Below are 16,248 nucleotides of genomic sequence, written 5' to 3' on the forward strand. Positions count from 1 at the left end.
CAGAAGCTACTTAACTCTTGTGGGTTTGGAAGGAGGACTGTCTCTCTGTGCCAGTGTGTGTGTCTCTGTGTGTGTGTGTGTGTGTGTGTGTGTGTGTGTGTGTGTGTGTGTGTGTGTGTGTGTGTGTGTGTGTGTGTGTGTGTGTGTGGGCCAGTGATGTGTCAGAGCTGTCTACTGGAACCATAACAAGGTTTAGCATGGCTGCTAGCTACAGTATGTGCCAAACAGACAATCAGCTGGTGTGATTTGAGGTAAAGTAAATCACATGTTATGTTTATCTCTATCCATCTCTTAGGGTTATACCTCACTGAATGTACTATCCAGCATTTTTAGAGATTATTTTTTAAATTGCCAATCCTACTTTTCCCACACAAACATGTTCTACTAACCTTGTACACATATAGAGCCTGGTAACACTGTGCAACGGAGTAGGACTTGAAAAGGGTAGCGGTTTAAAATTGAGGCGGGGGAAAGAGAGAGACTGCTATGGCTGTATTAGATGGGACTTTGAAAAATGCAGAAAATCGTCAATCAAAAAACATGTCCTATCACATCGACCATATTATATTTGGAGGGCCCAGTTGGAGGGCCCAGTTGGAGGGCCCAGTTGATTCTGAGTTAAGGCATATACTGTAAAGTCTATATGTTAAAACTATGTCTTAGATACATACTCTCCCATTTCCCGAACTCACTAGTTTAGCCCTTTTCCTTGCAGTGCTTGTGCTTTGAAATCCACAAAGAAAGGAAAAGGGGGGGGGGATACCTAGTCAGTTGTAGGAGTTCTGGGACACTGTAAAGTCCATGGAGAATAAGAGCACCTCCTCCCAGCTGCCCACTGCTCTGAGGCTAGGAAATACTGTTACCACCGATAAATCCACTATAATTGAGAATTTCAATAAGCATTTCTCTACGGCTGGCCATGCTTTCCACCTGGCTACCCCTACACTGATCAACAGCCCTGCACCCTCCACAGCAACCCGCCCAAGCCCCCACCATTTCTCCTTCACCCAAATTCAGATAGTCGATGTTCTGAAAGAGCTGCAAAATCTGGACCCCTTACATATCAGCCGGGCTAGACAATCTGGACCCTCTCTTTCTAAAATTATCTGCCGAAATTGTAGCAACCCCTATTACTAGCCTATCCCAACCTCTCTTTCGTATCGTCTGAGATTCCCAAAGATTGGAAATCTGCCGCGATCATCCCCCTCTTCAAAGGGGGTGACACTCTAGGCCAAAACTGCTACAGATCTATATCTATCCTACCCTGTCTTTCTAAGGTCTTCGAATGCCAAGTTAACAAAAAGATCACCGACCATTTCGAATCCCACCGTACCTTCTCCGCTATTCAGTCTGGTTTCAGAGCTGGTCACGGGTGCACCTCAGCCACGCTCAAGGTCCTAAAGGACATCATAACCGCCATCGATAAGAGACATTACTGTGCAGCCGTCTTCATCGACCTGGCCAAGGCTTTCGACTCTGTCAATCACCACATTCTTATTGGCAGACTCGACAGCCTTGGTTTCTCAAATGATTGCCTCGCCTGGTTTACCAACTACTTCTCTAATAGAGTTCAGTGTGTCAAATCGGAGGGCCTGTTGTCCGGACCTCTGGCAGTCTCTATGGGGGTGCCACAGGGTTCAATTCTCGGGCCGACTCTTTTCTCTGTATACATCAATGATGTCGCGCTTGCTGCTGGTGATCTCTGATCCACCTCTACACAGACGACACCATTCTGTATACATCTGGCCCTTCTTTGGACACTGTTAACTAACCTCCAGACGAGCTTCAATGCCATACAACTCTCCTTCCGTGGCCTCCAACTGCTCTTTAATGCAACTAAAACTAAATGCATGCTATTCAATCGATCACTGCCCGCACCTGCTCGCCCGTCTAGCATCACTACTCTGAACGGCTCTGACTTAGAATACATGGACAACTACAAATACCTAGATGTCTGGTTGGACTGTAAACTCTCCTTCCAGACTCACATTAAGCATCTCCAATCCAAAATTAAATCTAGAATCGGCTTCGTAAATCGCAACAAAGCATCCTTCACTCATGCTGCTAAACATACCCTCATAAAACTGACCATCCTACCGATCCTCGACTTCAGCGATGTCATCTATAAAATAGCCTCCAACACTACTCAACAAATTGGATGCAGTCTATCACAGTGCCATCCGTTTTGTCACCAAAGCCACATATACTACCCACCACTGCGACCTGTACACTCTCGTTGGTTGGCCCTCGCTTCATACTTGTCGCCAAACCCACTGGCTACAGGTTATCTACAAGTCTCTGCTAGGTAAAGCGCCGCCTTATCTCAGCTCACTGGTCACCATAGCAGCACCCACTCGTAGCACGCGCTCCAGCAGGTATATTGCACTGGTCACCCCCAAAGCCAATTCCTCCTTTGGCCGCCTTTCCTTCCAGTTCTCTACTGCCAATGACTGGAACGAACTGCAAAAATCACTGAAGCTGGAGACTCATATCTCCCTCACTAGCTTTAAGCACCAGCTGTCAGAGCAGCTCACAGATCACTGCACCTGTACATAGCCCATCTATCTACCTCATCCCCATACTGTATTTATTTATTTATCTTGCTCCTTTGCACCCCAGTATCTCTGCTTGCATGTGCATCTTCTGCACATCTTACCATTCCAGTGTTTAATTGCTATATTGTAATTACTTTGCCACCATGGCCTATTTATTGCCTTAACTCCCTTATCTTACCTCATTTGCACTCACTGTATATAGACTTATTTTTTTTTCTACTGTATTATTGACTGTATGTTTTGTTTATTCCATGTGTAACTGTGTTGTTGTATGTGTCGAACTGCTTTGCTTTATCTTGGCCAAGTCGCAGTTGTAAATGAGAACTTGTTCTCAACTAGCCGACCTGGTTAAATAAAGGTGAAATACAATTTTTTAATAATAAAGTTGTACAACTGAATGCCTTCAACTGAAATGTGTATTCCGCATTTAACCCAACCCCTCTGAATCAGAGAGGTGATGCGGGGGGCTGCCTTAATCGACATCCACATCTTCTGCACCCGGGGAACAGTGGATTAACTGCCTTGCTCATGGGGAAGAATGACAGATTTTTACCTTGTCAGTTCGGAGATTCGATCCAGCAACCTTTCGGTTACTGGCCCAACACTCTGTCCCTGAGAGAGAGACTAGGGGAAATGTTATTTAGATAGGGAGAGAGTGCCACTAATCATTCTGCTCCCTGTGAGTCTGATGAATGACAGTACAGGAAGTGGGAGACACCAGACTGCTGTTCTCAGTCTCAGAGAGTAATAGTGAGGGGATGCGTCCCAAATGGAACCATATGTCCTATGTAGTGCACTACTTTTGACCAAGGCCCATAGGAAATAGGGTGCCCTTTGGGACACATGAATAGTGAGGTAGTGCATCTCCTGATCTAATGCTGACAGGAGTTTGGTTCCCTCCCAGCTAACCTCTGTTAAAACAGTCTTACACTAGCTATCATCGTATTATTCCTCCACTGTAATGACAGCAGATTAGAGGTTAAGTATCCTGTTGAGGTATTTCATTATGTAAGTAGTCTGACCTGTAATGTCATGGTTATAACTCCTATAGTCTGACCTGTAATGTCATGGTGGTTATAACTCCTTTAGTCTGACCTGTAATGTCATGGTGGTTATAACTCCTATAGTCTGACCTGTAATGTCATGGTGGTTATAACTCCTATAGTCTGACCTGTAATGTCATGGTGGTTATAACTCCTATAGTCTGACCTGTAATGTCATGGTGGTTATAACTCCTATAGTCTGACCTATAATGTCATGGTGGTTATAACTGCTATAGTCTGACCTGTAATGTCATGGTGGTTATAACTCCTATAGTCTGAGCTTTACTGTCATGGTTATAACTCCTATAGTCTGACCTGTAATGTCATGGTGGTTATAACTCCTATAGTCTGACCTGTAATGTCATGGTGGTTATAACTCCTATAGTCTGACCTGTAATGTCATGGTGGTTATAACTCCTATAGTCTGACCTGTAATGTCATGGTGGTTATAACTCCTATAGTCTGACCTGTAATGTCATGGTGGTTATAACTCCTATAGTCTGACCTGTAATGTCATGGTGGTTATAACTCCTTTAGTCTGACCTGTAATGTCATGGTGGTTATAACTCCTATAGTCTGACCTGTAATGTCATGGTGGTTATAACTCCTATAGTCTGACCTGTAATGTCATGGTGGTTATAACTCCTATAGTCGGACCTGTAATGTCATGGTGGTTATAACTCCTTTAGTCTGACCTGTAATGTCATGGCGGTTATAACTCCTATAGTCTGTAATGTCATGGTTATAACTCCTATTGCCTGTTTCACTATGCTTAATTTGAGCCGGATCCTGGCACCTCTCAGATTTGACTTAGGTTAGTCTGGCATCTTAGTTTAGTCTGGCATCATCTTTAGTCTGGCATCTTAGTTTAGTCTGGATCCAGTACCTCTCGCTGCAACATTTATTAATTGTTTCACTGTTCGCAGTGTAAACATTCTAATAAAAGAGATTGAGTTGCCTCCTGGTAATTTCTCCCGCCCCCCCAGAAAAACCATCACGTAAAAGCGCAGGGATCCTTCTGTGTAATCATAATATCCTGCCACGCTGATTCCAGACCTGCTGTCTTAGTTGTAGACATAGAGGTTCTTTTTTGTATTTTATTTAACGAGGCAAGTCAGTTAAGAACAAATTCTTATTTACAAATTACGGTCTACCCTGAGCCAAACCCGGACGACACTGGGCCAATTGTGCGTCTCCCTATGGGACTCCCAATCACGTATTCGAACCAGGGACTGTAGTGGCGCCTCTAACACTGAGATGCAGTGCCTTAGACCGCTGCGAAACTCGGTAGCCCAATGTGGAGGGCCGGCGAGGGAAGTAACTGATCTTGGCACAGGTCTTGGTAGTGGTTGTCAGCTATAGACGAGGTCGCCACGTAATCACGGCAAGCTAGACTAGTGGTCTCACTACTGAATTTGAAACATGGGAAAGACATAAAAAAAAAAAAATATGGATAAGAAAAGGCAATTTAAAGTTTGATTACCTTTTTTTTTCAAGTCCAGTAATCCAGAGAAAGATGGTGATTGGAACGCGAAATGAGACAGAAAACTGTCAGAGCCGGAGAAGAGGAGTGGAGGGAAAACTGTCAGAGCCAGAGAAGAGGAGTGGAGGGAAAACTGTCAGAGCCGGAGAAGAGGAGTGGAGGGAAAACTGTCAGAGCCGGAGAAGAGGAGTGGAGGGAAAACTGTCAGAGCCGGAGAAGAGGAGTGGAGGGAAAACTGTCAGAGCCGGAGAAGAGGAGTGGAGGGAAAACTGTCAGAGCCGGAGAAGAGGAGTGGAGGGAAAACTGTCAGAGCCGGAGAAGAGGAGTGGAGGGAAAACTGTCAGAGCCGGAGAAGAGGAGTGGAGGGAAAACTGTCAGAGCCGGAGAAGAGGAGTGGAGGGAAAACTGTCAGAGCCGGAGAAGAGGAGTGGAGGGAAAACTGTCAAGAGCCGGAGAAGAGGAGTGGAGGGAAAACTGTCAAGAGCCGGAGAAGAGGAGTGGAGGGAAAACTGTCAGAGCCGGAGAAGAGGAGTGGAGGGAAAACTGTCAGAGCCGGAGAAGAGGAGTGGAGGAAAAACTGTCAGAGCCGGAGAAGAGGAGTGGAGGGAAAACTGTCAGAGCCGGAGAAGAGGAGTGGAGGGAAAACTGTCAAGAGCCGGAGAAGAGGAGTGGAGGGAAAACTGTCAGAGCCGGAGAAGAGGAGTGGAGGGAAAACTGTCAGAGCCAGAGAAGAGGAGTGGAGGGAAAACTGCTCCTGTTGGCGACAATTTAGCTAGCAGTGCTGCTAATCCCGCTAGTACAGCATCACCACCAGCACCTCCACTAGCTGGTAGGCCTACTAACGAATCAGACTCGGCGGGAGGCGGGGTCAGTTCAAGAACAAGCACATTTATAACCCCTGGCTTGTCATGCAAAATTGTACAGCAACAATTGTACTGCAACAGGCCTCCTAATGGCTTTGAGCAAGAACTTGTCTTTGAGATTGAAACTGAATGTCAGGAGATAAATGGACTTGACATGGGGAGAGTCATTGTACGAGGTTTTGAAAATGACAAACTTATTCTGTATTGTAAAGTTAATAGGAGCTCCCGAGTGGCGCTACGGTCTAAGACCCTGGTTCAATTCCAGGCTGTATCACAGCGGTCTAAGACACTGCATCTCAGTGCTAGAGGCGTCACTACAGTCCCTGGTTCAATTCCAGGCTGTATCACAACCGGCCGTGATTGGGAGTCCCATAGGGCGGCGTACATTTGGCCCAGCGTCGTTAGGGTTTGGCCGGTATAAGCAGTCATTGTAATTAAGAACTTGTTCTTAACTGACTTGCCTAGTTAAATAAAGTGAAATAAATTAATTATAGGAATATGCGCTTCCTATTTTCACATAGACAGGATAGTCTATATATTCTCATGTGTGTGTTCTGCTGTAGCCTACGTTGATGTATTTTATTTGAAGATATATTCCGATATTGTGATATTTGTTGTACAGCTACATTGATGTCATGAAAATGATAGAAATTTAGGTCTTGTAAGCCCAACAGCTGAGTATGTGAGCATATGCATATGACAGGTGTTCTGCAGTGACGCCTAAAAATTTTGCTGTACGTTGATGTCTTGAAAATTAGATTTATATAAGAAATGTGGACTTGTGTAAGCCCCACACGTATACTGGAGTATGTGGGTATACTATAGACTATAGCCTACGAACGGCGGCTGTCCTGCAGTGACGTCTAAACTGTTTTGAATGAATCAGCACCTCTGAGAGTGCTGTCCGTTTTCACCTACGATAGACAGGAGGCTACTTGGCTGTTTGCTCTGTCTTCTGTGCTGCTACGCTGTGTTTGTGAGGCGCCCCCCGGATAACCACAACTCTCGTGCTCACTATGTGTTCCCGGGTAACTCCCGACACACTAAAGCACTGCTGTCTCACCGTTGCCACGACACTATTTACAAGTTATAAAGCAAAGCATTTTCCATAAAGTCCCTCAATAAGAACTGGGACATGTCAGGAAAAAAGTGTTGCAGGACTTAGTTGCCATATCTTGGTTGATATCAAGGGTTACCATGCGTTGTTTACATTTATGCATGGAGAAAGACTAGTAGTGATTGCCATTTTCCCCTCTAAAGGGAGAGAAAAGGCTCTGTTTTTAATGTCAGCCCTTCAGCCAAGAAGAGAAAGCACAAGCTCTTTCTGATGACGGTCATCTGTTGAGGTCAGGAGGATAGTATGTGATTGGCTATGGGCAGGAGAGGACCACAGCACGTGGTCAAGAGAGCGATCCATCCCCCTTGGATCTTGTCAGGGAGAACAAGAGCAAGGCGACCGTTAGATGTTCCAAAAGGTCAAACCTGACCAACTGCCACAAGGGAACAGAGAGGACACTTCTTCTGGGGCTGCTCATCGCCATCTACAGGAGATACAGCCTTCAGCACAGCTCCAGAAGGAAGAGAGAACAGACATGTACAGTATATGGCTAAAGGCAAAGAGTAGGCCTATGAACCGAGCAGATTGTCTTCTTTTAATTTAGTCACATTTTTTAGCCCAGCAGACGCAGCTCAATTCTGTCCCAGTTACTTCCAATCTTTATTACTGCACTATCGTCTCGACCAATACATCACAGAAAGGAAGCTAGCTCAGCCTGTTTGCCAGACACAGTAAACCTGCAGAGAGGAGTGATCTGATCTGAAATAATATTCGGACTCTGACATCATTAACCGTCATTAGATTAGAATAGAAGGAACTGGGGGTATAGGAAGTAGCAAGCTGCTATTAGATCAGAATAGAAGGAACTGGGGGTATAGGAAGTAGCAAGCTGCTATTAGATCAGAATAGAAGGAACTGGGGGTATAGGAAGTAGCAAGCTGCTATTAGATCAGAATAGAAGGAACTGGGGGGTATAGGAAGTAGCAAGCTGCTATTAGATCAGAATAGAGGGAACTGGGGGTATAGGAAGTAGCAAGCTGCTATTAGATCAGAATAGAGGAACTGGGGGTATAGGAAGTAGCAAGCTGCTATTAGATCAGAATAGAGGAACTGGGGGTATAGGAAGTAGCAAGCTGCTATTAGATCAGAATAGAGGAACTGGGGGTATAGGAAGTAGCAAGCTGCTATTAGATCAGAATAGAAGGAACTGGGGGTATAGGAAGTAGCACGCTGCTATTAGATCAGAATAGAGGAAATGGGGGTATAGGAAGTAGCAAGCTGCTATTAGATCAGTATAGAGGAACTGGGGGTATAGGAAGTAGCAAGCTGCTATTAGATCAGAATAGAGGAACTGGGGGTATAGGAAGTAGCAAGCTGCTATTAGATCAGAATAGAGGAACTGGGGGTATAGGAAGTAGCAAGCTGCTATTAGATCAGAATAGAGGGAACTGGGGGTATAGGAAGTAGCAAGCTGCTATTAGATCAGAATAGAGGAACTGGGGGGTATAGGAAGTAGCAAGCTGCTATTAGATCAGAATAGAGGAACTGGGGGGTATAGGAAGTAGCAAGCTGCTATTAGATCAAAATAGAGGAACTGGGGGGTATAGGAAGTAGCAAGCTGCTATTAGATCAGAATAGAAGGAACTGGGGGTATAGGAAGTAGCAAGCTGCTATTAGATCAGAATAGAAGGAACTGGGGGTATAGGAAGTAGCAAGCTGCTATTAGATCAGAATAGAGGAACTGGGGGGTATAGGAAGTAGCAAGCTGCTATTAGATCAGAATAGAGGAACTGGGGGGTATAGGAAGTAGCAAGCTGCTATTAGATCAAAATAGAGGAACTGGGGGGTATAGGAAGTAGCAAGCTGCTATTAGATCAGAATAGAAGGAACTGGGGGTATAGGAAGTAGCAAGCTGCTATTAGATCAGAATAGAGGAACTGGGGGTATAGGAAGTAGCAAGCTGCTATTAGATCAGAATAGAGGAACTGGGGGTATAGGAAGTAGCAAGCTGCTATTAGATCAGAATAGAAGGAACTGGGGGTATAGGAAGTAGCAAGCTGCTATTAGATCAGAATAGAGGAACTGGGGGTATAGGAAGTAGCAAGCTGCTATTAGATCAGAATAGAAGGAACTGGGGGTATATGTCACGCCCTGGCCTTAGTATTCTTTGTTTTCTTTATTATTTTAGTTAGGTCAGGGTGTGACATGGGGAATGTTTGTGTTTTGTCTCGTTTTGGGTGGTTATATGGAAAAGGGGGTGTTGGGTTTAGTGTATGGGTTTGTGTTGAGTGAATGTTTCTAGGTATGTCTATGGTTGAGTGAATGTTCTAGGTATGTCTATGGTTGCCTGAGTGGTTCTCAATTAGAGACAGATGTCTTTCATTTGTCTCTGATTGGGAGCCATATTTTAGGCAGCCATAGGCATCATGTTTTTGTTGGGTCATTGTCTAGGTCTGTGTCTGTGTCTAGGTTGCATGTTTGCATTTTGTTCGGTTATAGCTTCACGGTCGTCTATTTGTTGTTTTGCTTCGTTCGTTCATCTCCTAAATAAAGAGAAGATGTATTTTTTACACGCTGCGCCTTGGTCCTCTCTCTCTCCCATGGTCGATCGTGACAGTATAGGAAGTAGCAAGCTGCTATTAGAATAGAATAGAGGAACTGGGGGTATAGGAAGTAGCAAGCTGCTATTAGATCAGAATAGAGGAACTGGGGGTATAGGAAGTAGCAAGCTGCTATTAGATCAGAATAGAAGGAACTGGGGGTATAGGAAGTAGCAAGCTGCTATTAGATCAGAATAGAGGAACTGGGGGTATAGGAAGTAGCAAGCTGCTATTAGATCAGAATAGAAGGAACTGGGAGTATTATAGTGACAGGGAGATGAGTTAGTAATTAGAGAGACTGTTTCAGTCTGAAAGCTCTGTCTCTCCTCTGCTTCTATGCTCTTCTCCTCCAAGACCAATTATCCCCCTATTATCCCCCCACGCCTCGTTAAGAGACAGGAAGCCATGACTCAGGGAAATGTCACGACTAGGAAGAGGAGACATTCAGGTGGATGGATGGAGCAAGGGATGATGTGGGTATAATGATGAGGGGAGAGGGAGAGAGAGACATGGAGAGGAGAGAGACATGGAGAGGAGAGAGACAGGGAGAGGAGAGAGACAGGGAGAGGAGAGAGACAGGGAGAGGAGAGAGACAGGGAGAGGAGAGAGACAGGGAGAGGAGAGCGACAGGGAGAGGAGAGAGACAGGGAGAGGAGAGAGACAGGGAGAGGAGAGAGACAGGGAGAGGAGAGAGACAGGGAGAGGAGAGAGACAGGGAGAGGAGAGAGACAGGGAGAGGAGAGAGACAGGGAGAGGAGAGAGACAGGGAGAGGAGAGAGACAGGGAGAGGAGAGAGACAGGGAGAGGAGAGAGAGAGAGACAGGGAGAGGAGAGAGACAGGGAGAGGAGAGAGACAGGGAGAGGAGAGAGACAGGGAGGGGAGAGACAGGGAGGGGGAGAGACAGGGAGGGGGAGAGGAGAGAGACAGGGAGGGGGAGAGGAGAGAGACAGGGAGGGGGAGAGGAGAGAGACAGGGAGGGGGAGAGGAGAGAGACAGGGAGGGGGAGAGGAGAGAGACAGGGAGGGGGAGAGGAGAGAGACAGGGACGGGGAGAGGAGAGAGACGGGGAGAGGAGAGAGACGGGGAGAGGAGAGAGACGGGGAGAGGAGAGAGACGGGGAGAGGAGAGAGACGGGGAGAGGAGAGAGACCGGGAGAGGAGAGAGACTGGGAGAGGAGAGAGACAGGGAGGGGGAGAGGAGAGATGGGAAGAGACAGGGAGAGGAGAGGAGAGAGACCGGGAGAGGAGAGGAGAGAGACCGGGAGAGGAGAGGAGAGAGACCGGGAGAGGAGAGGAGAGAGACCGGGAGAGGAGAGAGACCGGGAGAGGAGAGAGGAGAGAAGAGAGACCGGGAGAGGAGAGGAGAGAAGAGAGACCGGGAGAGGAGAGGAGAGAAGAGAGACCTGGAGAGGAGAGGAGAGAGACCGGGAGAGGAGAGAGGAGAGGAGAGAGACCGGGAGAGGAGAGAGGAGAGGAGAGAGACCGGGAGAGGAGAGAGGAGAGAAGAGAGACCGGGAGAGGAGAGGAGAGAAGAGAGACCTGGAGAGGAGAGGAGAGAGACCGGGAGAGGAGAGAGGAGAGGAGAGAGACCGGGAGAGGAGAGAGGAGAGGAGAGAGACCGGGAGAGGAGAGAGGAGAGGAGAGAGACCGGGAGAGGAGAGAGAAGAGGAGAGAGACCGGGAGAGGAGAGGAGCGAGACCAGGAGAGGAGAAGAGAGAGGAGAGGATAGGGTAATGAGAGCGACAAACACACTACAGGCCATTGCAGTAGAATATGATGAACATTGACTACGACAGGAATAGTGAATATAGTATTGTTTCAGAAGCACTATAATGTACGTTGGAAACAACTACATGAACTAGTTATTTGAGGGGAATGAGGGATGTGAACACTTGACCTACTCATCTGGCCAAGGCTTGATATTGAATGGTTCATCTGAATGTAGGATTGTTTTAACCTGTCTAGTAACACCAGTTACTACAACAGGATGGTAGTCTGTTTAACCTGTCCAGTCACAACAACAGGATGGTAGTCTGTTTAACCTGTCCAGTTACTACAACAGGATGGTAGTCTGTTTAACCTGTCCAGTAACTACAACAGGATGGTAGTCTGTTTAACCTGTCCAGTCACAACAACAGGATGGTAGTCTGTTTAACCTGTCCAGTAACTACAACAGGATGGTAGTCTGTTTAACCTGTCCAGTCACAACAACAGGATGGTAGTCTGTTTAACCTGTCCAGTAACTACAACAGGATGGTAGTCTGTTTAACCTGTCCAGTAACAACAACAGGATGGTAGTCTGTTTAACCTGTCCAGTAACTACAACAGGATGGTAGTCTGTTTAACCTGTCCAGTAACTACAACAGGATGGTAGTCTGTTTAACCTGTCCAGTTACTACAACAGGATGGTAGTCTGTTTAACCTGTCCAGTTACTACAACAGGATGGTAGTCTGTTTAACCTGTCCAGTCACTACAACAGGATGGTAGTCTGTTTAACCTGTCCAGTAACTACAACAGGATGGTAGTCTGTTTAACCTGTCCAGTTACTACAACAGGATGGTAGTCTGTTTAACCTGTCCAGTAACTACAACAGGATGGTAGTCTGTTTAACCTGTCCAGTAACTACAACAGGATGGTAGTCTGTTTAACCTGTCCAGTAACTACAACAGGATGGTAGTCTGTTTAACCTGTCCAGTAACTACAACAGGATGGTAGTCTGTTTAACCTGTCCTGTAACAACAACAGGATGGTAGTCTGTTTAACCTGTCCAGTAACTACAACAGGATGGTAGTCTGTCCAACCTGTCCAGTTACTACAACAGGATGGTAGTCTGTTTAACCTGTCCAGTCACTACAACAGGATGGTAGTCTGTTTAACCTGTCCAGTCACTACAACAGGATGGTAGTCTGTTTAACCTGTCCAGTTACTACAACAGGATGGTAGTCTGTTTAACCTGTCCAGTTACTACAACAGGATGGTAGTCTGTTTAACCTGTCCAGTAACAACAACAGGATGGTAGTCTGTTTAACCTGTCCAGTTACTACAACAGGATGGTAGTCTGTTTAACCTGTCCAGTAACTACAACAGGATGGTAGTCTGTTTAACCTGTCCAGTAACTACAACAGGATGGTAGTCTAACCTGTCCAGTAACTACAACAGGATGGTAGTCTGTTTAACCTGTCCAGTTACTACAACAGGATGGTAGTCTGTTTAACCTGTCCAGTAACTACAACAGGATGGTAGTCTGTTTAACCTGTCCAGTTACTACAACAGGATGGTAGTCTGTTTAACCTGTCCAGTTACTACAACAGGATGGTAGTCTGTTTAACCTGTCCAGTAACAACAACAGGATGGTAGTCTGTTTAACCTGTCCAGTAACAACAACAGGATGGTAGTCTGTTTAACCTGTCCAGTAACAACAACAGGATGGTAGTCTGTTTAACCTGTCCAGTAACAACAACAGGATGGTAGTCTGTTTAACCTGTCCAGTAACAACAACAGGATGGTAGTCTGTTTAACCTGTCCAGTTACTACAACAGGATGGTAGTCTGTTTAACCTGTCCAGTTACTACAACAGGATGGTAGTCTGTTTAACCTGTCCAGTAACAACAACAGGATGGTAGTCTGTTTAACCTGTCCAGTAACTACAACAGGATGGTAGTCTGTTTAACCTGTCCAGTTACTACAACAGGATGGTAGTCTGTTTAACCTGTCCAGTAACTACAACAGGATGGTAGTCTGTTTAACCTGTCCAGTAACTACAACAGGATGGTAGTCTGTTTAACCTGTCCAGTTACTACAACAGGATGGTAGTCTGTTTAACCTGTCCAGTTACTACAACAGGATGGTAGTCTGTTTAACCTGTCCAGTAACTACAACAGGATGGTAGTCTGTTTAACCTGTCCAGTAACTACAACAGGATGGTAGTCTGTTTAACCTGTCCAGTAACTACAACAGGATGGTAGTCTGTTTAACCTGTCCAGTAACAACAACAGGATGGTAGTCTGTTTAACCTGTCCAGTAACTACAACAGGATGGTAGTCTGTTTAACCTGTCCAGTAACTACAACAGGATGGTAGTCTGTTTAACCTGTCCAGTTACTACAACAGGATGGTAGTCTGTTTAACCTGTCCAGTAACAACAACAGGATGGTAGTCTGTTTAACCTGTCCAGTAACTACAACAGGATGGTAGTCTGTTTAACCTGTCCAGTAACACCAGTCACTACAACAGGATGGTAGTCTGTTTAACCTGTCCAGTAACAACAACAGGATGGTAGTCTGTTTAACCTGTCCAGTAACTACAACAGGATGGTAGTCTGTTTAACCTGTCCAGTCACTACAACAGGATGGTAGTCTGTTTAACCTGTCCAGTAACTACAACAGGATGGTAGTCTGTTTAACCTGTCCAGTAACTACAACAGGATGGTAGTCTGTTTAACCTGTCCAGTCACTACAACAGGATGGTAGTCTAACCTGTCCAGTAACTACAACAGGATGGTAGTCTGTTTAACCTGTCCAGTCACTACAACAGGATGGTAGTCTAACCTGTCCAGTAACTACAACAGGATGGTAGTCTGTTTAACCTGTCCAGTAACTACAACAGGATGGTAGTCTGTTTAACCTGTCCAGTAACAACAACAGGATGGTAGTCTGTTTAACCTGTCCAGTCACTACAACAGGATGGTAGTCTAACCTGTCCAGTAACTACAACAGGATGGTAGTCTGTTTAACCTGTCCAGTAACTACAACAGGATGGTAGTCTGTTTAACCTGTCCAGTAACTACAACAGGATGGTAGTCTAACCTGTCCAGTTACTACAACAGGATGGTAGTCTGTTTAACCTGTCCAGTCACTACAACAGGATGGTAGTCTAACCTGTCCAGTTACTACAACAGGATGGTAGTCTGTTTAACCTGTCCAGTTACTACAACAGGATGGTAGTCTGTTTAACCTGTCCAGTAACTACAACAGGATGGTAGTCTGTTTAACCTGTCCAGTTACTACAACAGGATGGTAGTCTGTTTAACCTGTCCAGTAACTACAACAGGATGGTAGTCTGTTTAACCTGTCCAGTAACTACAACAGGATGGTAGTCTGTTTAACCTGTCCAGTAACTACAACAGGATGGTAGTCTGTTTAACCTGTCCAGTAACTACAACAGGATGGTAGTCTGTTTAACCTGTCCAGTCACTACAACAGGATGGTAGTCTGTTTAACCTGTCCAGTAACTACAACAGGATGGTAGTCTGTTTAACCTGTCCTGTAACAACAACAGGATGGTAGTCTGTTTAACCTGTCCAGTAACTACAACAGGATGGTAGTCTGTTTAACCTGTCCAGTTACTACAACAGGATGGTAGTCTGTTTAACCTGTCCAGTAACAACAACAGAATGGTAGTCTGTTTAACCTGTCCAGTAACAACAACAGGATGGTAGTCTGTTTAACCTGTCCAGTAACAACAACAGGATGGTAGTCTGTTTAACCTGTCCAGTCACTACAACAGGATGGTAGTCTGTTTAACCTGTCCAGTTACTACAACAGGATGGTAGTCTGTTTAACCTGTCCAGTAACTACAACAGGATGGTAGTCTGTTTAACCTGTCCAGTAACTACAACAGGATGGTAGTCTGTTTAACCTGTCCAGTTACTACAACAGGATGGTAGTCTGTTTAACCTGTCCAGTCACTACAACAGGATGGTAGTCTGTTTAACCTGTCCAGTCACTACAACAGGATGGTAGTCTGTTTAACCTGTCCAGTCACTACAACAGGATGGTAGTCTGTTTAACCTGTCCAGTTACTACAACAGGATGGTAGTCTGTTTAACCTGTCCAGTCACTACAACAGGATGGTAGTCTGTTTAACCTGTCCAGTAACTACAACAGGATGGTAGTCTGTTTAACCTGTCCAGTTACTACAACAGGATGGTAGTCTGTTTAACCTGTCCAGTAACAACAACAGGATGGTAGTCTGTTTAACCTGTCCAGTTACTACAACAGGATGGTAGTCTGTTTAACCTGTCCAGTAACTACAACAGGATGGTAGTCTGTTTAACCTGTCCAGTAACTACAACAGGATGGTAGTCTGTTTAACCTGTCCAGTTACTACAACAGGATGGTAGTCTGTTTAACCTGTCCAGTCACTACAACAGGATGGTAGTCTGTTTAACCTGTCCAGTAACAACAACAGGATGGTAGTCTGTTTAACCTGTCCAGTTACTACAACAGGATGGTAGTCTGTTTAACCTGTCCAGTCACTACAACAGGATGGTAGTCTGTTTAACCTGTCCAGTAACTACAACAGGATGGTAGTCTGTTTAACCTGTCCAGTAACTACAACAGGATGGTAGTCTGTTTAACCTGTCCAGTTACTACAACAGGATGGTAGTCTGTTTAACCTGTCCAGTAACTACAACAGGATGGTAGTCTGTTTAACCTGTCCAGTCACTACAACAGGATGGTAGTCTAACCTGTCCAGTAACTACAACAGGATGGTAGTCTGTTTAACCTGTCCAGTCACTACAACAGGATGGTAGTCTGTTTAACCTGTCCAGTAACAACAACAGGATGGTAGTCTGTTTAACCTGTCCAGTAACAACAACAGGATAGTAGTCTGTTTAACCTGTCCAGTAACTACAACAGGATGGTA

General features: G+C 45.4%; 1 protein-coding gene across 1 annotated transcript in view; it reads left to right on the forward strand.

The window, feature by feature from the left end:
* The window catches only part of si:dkey-71h2.2 (low density lipoprotein receptor adapter protein 1), a 136,677-nt gene that overhangs the window by 12,606 nt on the left and 107,823 nt on the right, over positions 1 to 16,248 (forward strand). The window lies entirely within an intron of this gene.

The sequence above is a fragment of the Salvelinus namaycush genome, chromosome 24, assembly GCF_016432855.1.
Source record: "Salvelinus namaycush isolate Seneca chromosome 24, SaNama_1.0, whole genome shotgun sequence".
In the NCBI taxonomy this organism is placed as follows: Eukaryota; Metazoa; Chordata; class Actinopteri; order Salmoniformes; family Salmonidae; genus Salvelinus; species Salvelinus namaycush.